Raw genomic sequence first — 12,648 nt, 5'->3', positions numbered from 1 at the left:
CCCCTCTAAACCATACAACAGAGAACATCATTTAAGTGACTAGATCCCCAATCCCCTCCAAGATGGTATATAACTAGGACCTCTCTAGCTGCATTGGACAAAAGTTTGCTCATTACATACAATGGATGCTGTAGCCAGTAGGAATGAATTCTCTCAAAATTGGCTAAACATGGCTGATAAACATTCAAGTCTACTGTTGGATAGGATCTATAGGAAACATATTATGGTCAACAAAAGGGTAAATGTCAAAAGCTTTCAGAGCTGGAAATGATCAAACTAATGTTCAAATGAAAATTCAAGATAACGACTCTCAAAATTCTCAAGGTTTGGGTTTTTTTTTTTTCTATTTTAAACATGCAAGTTAATTTTGTTGTTGTTATTGAGATGCAATTTACACACAGTAAAATGCACTGTTTTTAACTGTAAAGTCTGAAGAATTTAGACAAATTTATATAATAATGTGACTACTATCAATGTCAAGATATAGGATAATTCCTCGTGACCCTTTGTAGTAAATCCCCCTCCCTCACCTCCGGCTACCAGCAACCATGAATCTGAATTTTTTCCCCTACTTTTCTTCTTTTCCACTATATCACTTAAATTAAATCGTTCATTATGTGGTTTCTTGAGTCTGACTTTTTCTCTAAGAATAATGCTTTTGAGACTCAGTCTTGTTGTTGTATGTATCTTTTTTATTGCTATGTGGATATAATTTGTCTAGTCACAAGTTTGGGGACATTTTGGGTTTTTAGCTTTTAGCATTTATGAATAAAGCTGCTGTCAACATTCATATGCTTGTTTTTGTGTGGATATAGGTTTACATGCCTCTAGAGTTAAATACTTACACGTAAGTTTAACTTGACAAGAAACTGCCAAACTTTTTCCGACGTATAATTACCACCAGCAATACGTAAGTGTTCTGGCTGCTTTGCATTCTCATCAGCATTTGGTATTGTCATATGTATATCTTTACTTTAAGCCATTTTAATAGATTGTGGTAGTGGTATCTCATTGTTTTTCAAGTTTTAATAGTTAAGTTTATAAGATGAGTTATGAAAGACACATCAAGTGATTCAAGGTGTGTCAGACATCAGAAAGACAGTTTCTTTTGTTAGCCTTGGACATTGGCTCTTTGCCATGTTCTCCTATTGATGTTGTAGCACTGGGCTATCACTAATCATAAATTATAATAACTACGCAATACCCAAGCACACATGGCTTCGGCAGGCACAGAATCTTTGCTTTCTAGCCAGATTAGGACCCTACTATCATGAGATTTATAATAAAATCATTAAAAGATTTTTGCTCTTTTTCTTTTTTTCATGCAATATGTCAGGGAAATGCCTATCCGGGAAGTATTTCTGTTGATCACCTCCAAAATTGGACAGAAACCAACTAACTGCTTTCTGCAGCCCTCCAAGCCAACTTCACACAGAAAATTGGAACTCATCACAGTAAGAGAGGAGTTGCTAAAGCTATAGCAGCAACTTACTTTTCATCCTTGTAGAAGTTGAGTATCTTTCCTGTTACCTTTATTTTGTAGATCTGTTGAGCCCTGTGACCGCTTGCTCTTTCTATTCTTCCTCTTGATGTTACTGAGTCTTGACATGGATTGAGACCCTCTCTCACCCTTTCTGTGTAGTTATAGTATGTGAGGATGAGTGGGGCTCTGGTCTCTCCTCCTCAGCTTTGACCAGACTGGACCCTTCTCTGCTCCCGAAGCATGGCAGCTCCTTAATGACTTCATGACCTGTTTTGACCCCTGCTGTATGCCTTTGCTCTCCTCTGCCTGGGAAGTTCCTGCTTGTCCTGCAAGATCAAATCGAATGTCACCTCATCTGTGATGCCACCCCTCACACACACACACACACACACACACACACACACACACACACACACACCAGTCCTGTTAAATACACCCATCGAACTCTGTTCTTGTCTTGTTTGAAGACCCATCACACATGATTATCTGTTTACATGTCTGTATTCCTCCTAGACTCTGGACTCCTCCCAGGCAAGAACCACATGTCAGTCATTGTCTACTTAATACATAGTTCACACTCAATAAATATTTTTCACTGATTCTTTACATTTACAGCATAGCTATATTTAAATGCATAGATTTTCTTTAGCTTAGAAAAAGAATGATAGAAGTATCTGCTAAACAGAAATTTTTGTTCAGCAAAAGCCATTCATATATAGTTTGGCAAAGTGGTGATTATAAGCTTTGATTGATCTTGCATAGAATTGAATTCTCCTCACCCTTACCCAATCAATGGGGTTAAAAACCTCACGTAATAGGAAAGAAAAGCCAAAGAATTAAAAGAATTCTGTGACCCTTGTATCCATTATTATTCTTTAATATGTAATTGCTTTAACCATGCTGGCAAAATATTAGGGCTATGGGACTAAACAAATAATTGTTTAGTATGAGTATATCTCATGCACTATTTGGGTCATACTTATACTAAAAAAAAAAAAAAAAGTTTGTTGTTTATCTGAAATTCAAATTTAACTAGGTATCTTGTATTTTATCTGGAAACCCTAGCCAAAGTGAAACATCTTCGCTTTACACAGTGAAATAACTGGTAGGGAATTGTAAGTAATCTTGGAAGTCAGTTCAGAAATATGTAATGGACCATATGAAGCTATTATTCCCCCAGAATGGCCAGTTTAGGTCAACTCAGCTACCTGATTGTCTTGGCCAGTGTAGGGTACAAGACCAGGAAGAAAACTGCGATCAGAAAGAGAAGCAGAAGCAGTGAAGTCACTGACTCTGTGGCCATTTGGAACACATAAAGTTCTGTAACTATGGTAGATTAAAGAAGGCCACATATTGTGTGCTACTCTTCTCATTGAGAGGAGAAATTCGTTGCCTTCCCCTCGAGTGTCAGAAGGCTCTGTAACTGCCTTGAGCAGTAGAATAATAGCAGAAGTGACACTCTGCCAGTTTCTGAGCATAGGTCCAAGGCGTCTCTCAGTTTCTACTCCCTGTCTCTTAGAACACTCTTTTTTTGGAAGCCATGAGTCTCCATGTAGGATGTTTAAAACTCCCCTGACACTGCCATGCCACAGAGGCCTTGTGTGGAAACTTGTGCTGACAGACCCAGCTAAGCCACCCTTCCTACCATCCCTGTCAAGCCTCTTGAGAGTGAAGCTCTTGTGGACCCTCCAGACCCACCTGAGAGCTGAATATCACCAAGTGAACTCCTTCATGTCACATGGAACTAAAGAACCACTCAGCTAAGCCCTGCCTGCATTTCTGAACCAAGACATCTAGAAATATAATAAAATTGTTGTCTTTTTGAGCTGCCAAGTTTTGGATGGTTTTATAACACAGCAATAGAAGACCAGAATAGTGACTACAAATAGTAAGTTCCATGATCTGGTGGTGACTTTGTCAAGAAAGGAGTGCTTTCAATCACTGAGTGTTCAAACTCCTCCATTTGCTTATTTGTTTGTTTGCCAAGGATCTTGCTTGGAATGAAATCGTACCTAGAACACTACACAAAATAGAACTCAAAGCTGAGCTGCCTCAGCTGAAGCATAGGTAGGAGTCCAGAGCATCATCTTCTCTGTCCCTGTCTTGTCCATCCCCAACTCCCCAGAGGCCAGTAGGTGTTCTGCAGTTCAGCTGAGGCCTGTGAGATATGCCTGAGACTTCGCCTCACAGGTAGGTTAACAACAAGGAAAGTGCAAACCTGGGAATAGATGTAGAGAAAAGCACCATAGGGAGCAAAACTGTCAGTATGAGATACACAAATGTGCAGGGGAGAGAAAGATGTACTGGCTGCAATTACCATCAGCAACACTTGCTGAAACAAAGACACTTTCTGCAGGTAGAAGTGAAGGCTTTGAGAATGCAGAGGGAATCTGAGAAGTCTACACGGAGTGTATAATCGGGAATCCCAAAGGTAAATGATGCAAGAAGAAGAATGATGCAAGGAGGGGACTGACACTCAGATCCAAGTCACCCAGGCCCAAAAGACTTTACTAATTCCTTTGTGAGGAAAGATTAAATAAGACCACACCTGGGTTATGTATGCTGTAATTAGTGATATTTATCGAACTTAATTATCAAATAAACCTGTTCCAGTTTTACTTCAGTTCTTCTCAAATAAGGTCATTTGTTTTTTGAAATATTACACATTAAGATCTCTGTTTAGGTATGGTTGAATGAGAAGTACCCAAACCTGGGTGGTTCCAAAAGATTATGTAGTCATGTTCTTGGTGCCTAAGGAGGGATTAAGTTTGAGTCAACAAGGACCCTGAATAATGTATAAGAACAGATACCCAAGGAGAGACTTGCCCAGCATGGACGTTGCCAGCAAATCCTTTCACACACATTTGGTAGTTCAGAAAACCACTGGTTTGTTAAAGTGAGGTACACCTGCATTAGAAAGATGTCATTCTATTTTAGAATTAAAGTCTAGCATGTTTTATTCTGTATATATTTGAAAAATAATTTTATTTAATGAATATGTATAATGATTATGATAATATTTAGTCATATTACATGAACCTTTCTTCCACGGAAGTGCAAAATTTTTAAGCAAGCCACTTCTGAAAACCATCACATCCTATTCCATGCAGCTACAGTCAGAGAAGCCCTGACTCTCATGTTACTATATTAACATAATAGGCTGAATGAATTCTTAGGTTAGCTGAGGTGGGCCCCTTGGAGGACCTTAGAAGAGTTTTATTAGGAAACAAGGAGTACATATAAAGGTTTGGTAATATTTGTACCCCGGAATTATTCATAATATATATTCACAGCCTACAAAGCTAATGCTTCCTTCAGAGCCAATAATGCTGCGTGCTGGAAAGCAGATGAGCAATAGCTCAAATCTATTCGGAATCTATAATGCTGACCACATAACAACAGAAAAATAGTCATGAAATGCTATCGTGGAGTGGTCAGTTATTACAACAAAAGCTCAGTGGCTTGACATTTTCAGCAGTAAAATACCTACACATCTGAACTTTAAAAAAAAAATCACAGCAGTTTTTAGTCATAGCAAAAATGTGTTTATAACCATAAGACGATTCATTTTCTTGCCTGTTAACCTTCCTGTTGGCATGATTGCTCCCATGGCTGGCCCATTTGATGATGAAGTGATCAGTTTCTGGACACCTAGCAAGTGGTTGTATATTTGAAACTCTCTAGGGCAGGAGTGGGTAATTACTTTGACTTGAAGCACAACTTAATATGTTTGGCTGAACTCAAAGAATTCCCTGTGGGGAACAAACACTTCTTTGCTGGTGGCTTGGAGCACACATAACAGAGATAACTGAATGGTAATAGCTTAACTATGTTTCTGGACTGATTGACTCTCTTCTTCCTTTGATCCATCTTTGTTTCAGAGGGCCATGATCTCCTCATGAATATGTTCTTGGTTCTATTCAAAGTAAGACGGGCCAATCACTGTGTTGCACACAACTTTTCACCTTCATCACTTGTTTTCTTACCCATCTTGTAGTACTCAGGGGCCACAGTATGAAGTGGAAAGACCCTAGATCTGGAATCCAGAGACGAGACTCAGATTTCAAATTCTCAATCTCCCCCTTGTGTGACGAATGACTCAGCACTTGGTTTCTTGGTTTCTTAATTCAGTGAGAGTGATACGGTTATGAGGCTATATTTTGTAGTCATTGCCTGGGTTATCTCTGCTTCAGTTTCCTCATCTGGAAAATGATGGTATATATAGCTAACTCTAGTGCTTGCTTTGTGCTAGGTTATTTCCTAAGTGCTTTACATATATATTAACTCATTTAATTCTCATAACAACTCTATGAGGTAGATACTACTATTCTCATTTTTTGGATGCAGACTCTGTGCTCTACTACCTGCTCCATAGGTTGTTACTGGAATCAAAGTTTGGCTATTCTATCTATAAAATAAATATAATAAGACCACACCAACTGGCTTCACAAGATGTCCTATGTATCACAGTCACGATAGTTGTGATAACCACATAAGAAGAGCTTAAAGTGCTTAGAAACTAACAGTGTTACCTTCTCTACAAAATTGCTATTAAAAATAAAACAAAACTTGTAGCTTTGTGTTCCAGAACTTTATAGATGAAATAACATGACAGAAAACTGAATCACTGCATCATTATTTTGTCACTCAAGAAAGTAAATGCCAAGTGCTCCGAAGTGCAAGTGTCCAATCTCTGAGTCAGATGATTGAAGCCAGGAAAAGGCCAGATGAAAGTTCCTTAATGAACAGTGAAAAGCCCAAGGCCAGCCAGATGGTTTTAAATTTGTGATTCAAATGAGGAGGCTCCTCAGATATGAAGAGATGTCACCACCTCTCCCCTCTTACTAGACATCTCAGTGATCTTTTTGGGCTTGGCCCACTAAAAGAAGTTTCTGGAGCCTCCAGATTTTCATGCCCTGGTGAGGCAGGAGGGTTCAACAGCTCATACCACTCTTTCTGAGCAAGTCATAGCATTCAATAAGCTGAGGCCAAGAAAGGCTCGCCGAAGGGCATGGCTGGTTTGAGAAGGCTTTTACCTATGTCACCTGAGCTGGCTTGGGGCTCTGGAATTTAATCGGACTTGAATAAAGAGAAAATAAAATTTGTATTAAAACAAAACAAAACTTGAGTATAGACTAAGGTCAAGACAGAAGAAGAAACACAGGAGTTTCATTTGCTGCTTTTCATCTCCCACTGCATGTTTCTCGCACTTCTGCATTTGGACGGTCCCTCGCCACCCTCTCCCCCCAAATTAAAAAAAAAAAAAAAACTCTATTTAAACTAATCTTATAGAATTGCACAATAGCTCAGGTGGCCATATTTTTTTTTTGAGCACATACTCTTGAAGGCTAAGGGAATACAGTTGGTTTTTGCCATCCAAGATTTAAAAGAGAGGCAGCAAACTGGCAGCCTGCAGCTAAATCTGATTTCTTTACTCAGGCAAGTTCAGTATTTTGCAAGAATTGAATTAATTATCACGAGCACTTAAAAGGAAGATGAATTCATGTAAAGATATAGATTGATGACACTGGAGGAATTGGAAGATTTTAGCAACAGTAAGTCCTGATCCCCTACATGGCTGCAACGTGGCAGAGGTGGGAGGTGGCTGCCCCTCTAGCTGCCTCCTGGCTTCATCACTCAGCTACCTACCTAGCCAGTGTATACACAGAGCATGTCCTCAACAACATTAGCAACATTTGGGGCCAGATAGTTATTTGCAGTGGCAGGGTATCTTGTGTATCATACGACGTTTAGCAGGAGCCTTGGCCTCTATCCACTAGATGCCAATACCAACCCTCACCCCCTCACGCCTCTACCTCACACCAATTGCAACGAACAAAAATGTCTCCAGACATTTCCAAATATCTCTTGGGAGAAGGGGTGGGAATGGCCTCTGGTTGATAACCAACCACTGAGTTAGCATCTGCAAACCGAAAAAATGATACTGTAGATTTTTACACATTGACAATTTCTCTTCTTACAAAGGGAATAATTGGCAAAGACTGTCCAGGCCTTGTGATTGTCTTGAAACTCCTGGTGAGGCTGGAACATTCTTTCTTCCCAAATGAACTTTCTTGTAATCTTGGTCCAAGATTATTAGACCATTACTTGTCACTGGAAGGAATTTTACAGGTCACCGATGTCCTCATTTTACAGGTAAGAAAACTGAGTCCTAAGGAGGTAAATCACCCAAGGTCACATAACTGACTAGTAGTGGTTTGAATTAGAACCTAGATTCAAATTTCTAGCTCAGAACTTTCTCCATATCAAACACTGGAGCCATAAAGAAAAATCTAAGCATAACACACAGATGTCCTGGTGAATGTATTTAACTATATTTATCATAGCTGTTCTTCTGGGTGAATTCAGGTCAGTTATAATTATTTCTGTGCACTGCTATGATATATATGATATCACACCTCTGCAACTAAGCTGCTTTGTGTAAAAAAAAAAAAAAAACCCACTAAGAGCTTTATCTAATGACTATTATCCAGATGTCTTATGCTAAACACATGGGTTTTAAATAATTACAAACTACTACCTTTACAAACCATCAACTGTCAAAATAATGTTTTCACTGCTCTGGGACTTGAAAAGGTGGGCTCTCTTTGGAGTGCAGACTCCTTAAGAGAGAGTCAAAGGAGGACACTCTGCCCTATTTTATTTTATTTGGATGTTTACTCTTTGGAATTTACATCACAACTCAAAGCATGCCCCAGTGCTCTGCTTAAGAAGTAAGATGCAAGTTGGACCTTGGGGCTGAGAATCGTGATTCTTTAGTGGCATTTTGGGAGATTCTTGGTTAACCCTGAGAGCTACAGAGGCTGGTAGGCTATGCAAAGAATCTGGAAGAGGAGGCAGCCTTGCCAGATGGTACACAAACTTCTGTGGTCATGTGCAAGGATAGCAGCAGTCAGCCTCACAGCATGCTGATTCTGCTCAGGCCTGAGTGGCAGCCCTTCTCTATTTACACATGCTTTTCAAGCTGCCTGGTATCAAGTGACTTATTTTCCCCTTTGAAAATTGGCCTTGCTGTCCATTCTCATCCAGTTCTACTGGTGCTCAGGTGCTTGTAGGTAAGAGCAAATGTGCCATTAGAGACCATTGGGAAGGGTCAAGCGTTGAGATATTTTGGGCCTCCTGTTTACTCAAATGTGCAGCAGTCTTGGCCCAGGGTAGAACAAAGGGTAGAGCTATGCTTTAAGTTTGTAGCAGGCAACAACTTTGAAAACGGCTCCACTGTTTGACTCCTTTGGTTGTCTGTCTCAGTAGCTTCCATGCTGCTGTTTCTTTTTGTTTGTTTGTTTTTAAAGCCTACAGCACCCGGTATTCCTAGGTTGTCTCCCATCCAAGTACTAACTGGGCCCGACCCTGCTTAGCTTCGGAGATCAGCCAAGATCAGGCGTGTTCAGGGTGGCATGGCAGTAGACTCGTGCTGCTGTTTCTGATAGCTCTATATCCTGGTTGTAAAAACCCTCATGTTGTCTCAAAATACCAAAAATTACCAAATTTAGCAGAATGTTTAGTTTCCCCCAGCTCCATTACTACATGGATGACATCATACTCCAGAGTTGAATTCCTTCATCTCCCAATGGTGAGTTTACAAGGAGAAAGGGACTCTCAGTTTTCTTCTGTCATTATTGTTCCATATGTCACTTTGTTTCGGGTGTATACATTGTGGTATGAGGGTTTTAATCCCCTGCCTGCTTGATGCCCACTCACCCCACCTTGCTTTGTAGTCTGAGGAAAATTGACTTTTATAGTCCGTCAGCCCTCCCTAGTCCCTGTGCTGGCCCTCAGTCAAAGCTGAGTAACCAACTTTAACCTAGAAACTTCCATGGATTTTCAGGGTTTGCAGCATTTTTGGGAGGCAGAAGGTAAACTGAGGCAGCTGTCTGGTTTTTTTACTTGCCCTCATGTACGTAAGATATTTGATGCCTAGCTTCAAAATTTTTACCTTACCACAGAATGTCTGGTGAGCAATGATGCTTTCTAGTTGAACAAGTTTCTACAATTTTTAAGCTTTGGTTTCCAGAGAACATTGTCATTGAGGGGAGTGAACTTTGAGGTGAATGCATTATGTTGTGTCTTATAACCAGGGGTAGTTTGTTGATAGCTATGGCCTAGACCTCTTATAACAGCAAGTTATCAGGAATAAGCCATAGTCCCACACTTCGTTTCTCATTTTTGTTTTCAGATGCGTGACTTAAGAAAATGGGACAATTCCTTTTATATTTTTCTTTTTTTCTTTAAAATCTGGGCTTCAATGCCTGTTAGTACCTATTCAAAACCAACAGGCAACAATTACCTGTTCTTTTTCTGGTGCAAGGTTTCATTTTTTATCTCTTTTTTGGTTGTCATTGTTATAGAAACTGTTTATAATTTAAATTTCAGAGTTTCAAGGGACCATAGAGGTCACAGCACTCAACTCTTCCATTTGACTAATGAAAAAATTGAGGCCCCGAAGTGAAGTGCGTCTTTCCAGTTTCTATAGCTAACGTCTAGTAGAAGTGGGAGTAGAACCAGGACCAGGACCCTTACTCAAGACCAGGCGCTCTTTTTTGTAGATGACATTGTTCCCCTTTTCCTTTTCCCTGCCTGCTTCTGCCCGCCCTTTCTTTAGGTTCTCTAGGACGTAAAATGTTGGGACATAAAATGACGGACATACAACTTCAAGAAACCCTTTTTGAGTTTTATTTTTTCAGCAGATGGCCTTCAGATACTCACCCTGGCAGCCTTAAAGGGTAACTGATATCTCATGGATAGAAATTCTCCACGCTGATCTTTATTTCACTGATTCCTAGGAACTTATCCTTTACAGCTGGTTATTAATTATCAGGCAATATCCTCTTGAGCTTTATTTCTTAATTACCTTATTAATTGTATTCACATAAATTGATCTCACTGACATTTTAAGTCTGACTCACTGAGGAAATAAGTCTCATATTCACAAGAGGATCCAACAATCTCACTACCTTAACTTATTAGTTCCATTATGCAGACTGATATCACTAGATGCCAGATGTGACTGCTTAGCTGAATGGGCCTTTATCCTAATCGTGATTAGAATGTCCTTTAATGATTCTTGCTTACTCGGATACACATGAGACATATCAGTTCTTTTCCACCCTACCTGCACTCTTTAATCTTTAACACAGAAGGAATTTCCTCCCTCATGTTATCTTGCTGTAATCCTTTATTTGCAATTCAAGGCAATTATGAGGAGTAAACATGAATGTACTTTAGTTCTTCAGTTTTTACTGTAACACTGCACCCAAAGGGCCTGATGCCCAATTAAACATTTAAAAACAATTTTTAAAGTCGTTTTTATATACAAAAATAATTTCTCAATTGTGTGCTGTTTGAGAATTGTTATTTTTTTCTCTTCCTGACAAGGTACACACTGTTTAACCCCACACTTTTGCTCATGTTTCCTTTTTCTGAAGTGATCAGAGTAAACAGGTCCTTATATATAAGTTGGTCATTGTTCCATATAATCCTTGTGTATTTGTATGAGAAATGGTTGACTGGTAGGAAGTTGGAGCTGAAGACTAGACTCTATGAAAAAGTGTATATTAAAAGAAGTTAGAAAATTCCTATGCATGTTTATTTGAAGTTGGGGGAAGTCAGCTTTGATCTCTTAGAAAGAAAAAAGTAATATAAATACAAAATGCCAATATTTTTCATGGTGAGAAAAATGTTTACTTGGATGCCACCAATGGACAGATTTTGTTTTGGCTGGGGATACCAGGATCTGATTTGATGATCTGTGTGACTGAGTCTCTCTGTGTATTTTTGTGCCTGCAGAACATTCCCAGAGGTTCTATCAATATTACTATCTTAAACTACTCCTGACTTTTTATTGCCTTGCCCATTCTCTCATCCAACCCAAACCAGGAGCCTGAATGTCATTCTCAAGACTCTTCTTCTCTCCCTATTACCAGTCAAACTGCTTCATCTAATCAGTAGTTAAGTTTAATTCTGTTGATCTGACTCCCTTATTACCTTTCCTCTTTAACCCATTTCTCAGCTCCTCATCCTCTTTCCAAATCTATTGCAATGATCTCTTTTCTGATTTCAATGGCATCTCATCTCCCATTGAATGACTTACGAGGCTTTCTATGACCAGCCTCACTAGTCTAACATTTCTGCTGCCCTTTCTCTCATCCTATACTTTAGCTGTATTGACTATTCACAGGTTTCCAAACCTCTCAAGTGGTTTGGTACCCTATCCCTTTGAATGTTCTCTTCTTCTTGGAGAGTCATTCCCATACAATTTTATCTGTGAAACCCCTACTCATACTTTGAGACTCATCTCAAGCATATTTTTCTAGAAAGACATCCTCGGACCCCAAATAGAGTTGATCTTTCTCTTCTTTTTGCCACCTCTTATTTTGTACATACCTCATAATTATACTTATTAACTGTTTTGCAGTGGTTTGTATGTCTATATTTATTTTTAGAATGTAAATTCCTTGAAGACAGGAAGTATGAAATTTCTTTTTTTTTTCATCTTTAGCATCTAAACCATTATGTAGCACACATTAGATTCCCAGTGAATATTATTTGAATGAATGAAAGAGTCTATGATCTCTTGTGATTCCTTCAAGTTCCAGTTATACATAATTTATGATATAATACTTATTTTAGGTTTCAACATTGATTCTAATGTCAAGGACCAATTTGTCGCCCAACCACTGTTTTTGTCAGTCTGTTTATAAGTCTTCTGTTCCTCCAAAACAATTGAGGGTAAAGTAGGGGAGAATTAGTCGCCCTGTGCAGCAAAGAGCAAGGCATAATGTACTGCTTGTCATGGTATCGTGCAGTGGGCGAGGGGATGGTTTTGGAGTGAAACTGACCTCAGCTTCAATTTCAGTTTGGCCCCTTATTTCACATGAGATTTTGAACAAGGTTAATTGGCTTTTCTGGGCCAAAAATTTGCCATCTTTAAGATGGTAATAATAACACTTTCCTCCCAAATTTGTTATATTAAATCAGGTAATGTGTGTAAAGCACTTACATAGTTCTTGGCATGTAGCAAATTCCCAACAAATGACCATCGTTATCATTAGCATCGCTATATTATTGTATAAGCTTCCATAGGGCATAGGCAGGGAGAGCTGTGGTACTTCCTTCCAGTCACCAAGGGACTCTTTCTTCAAAGA

General features: G+C 39.2%; 1 pseudogene; it reads right to left on the bottom strand.

Annotated features, from left to right (window-relative positions):
* Positions 1-8,794: 8,794 nt before the first annotated feature.
* Positions 8,795-8,913, bottom strand: LOC118607493 (annotated as a pseudogene).
* Between the last annotated feature and the right edge of the window lie 3,735 nt (positions 8,914-12,648).

This window comes from Rousettus aegyptiacus, unplaced genomic scaffold (genome assembly GCF_014176215.1).
Source record: "Rousettus aegyptiacus isolate mRouAeg1 unplaced genomic scaffold, mRouAeg1.p scaffold_m13_p_8, whole genome shotgun sequence".
Lineage (NCBI taxonomy): Eukaryota > Metazoa > Chordata > Mammalia > Chiroptera > Pteropodidae > Rousettus > Rousettus aegyptiacus.
Note: the sequence above shows the minus strand (reverse complement) of the source record. Positions and strands in the feature narration are given on the sequence as shown.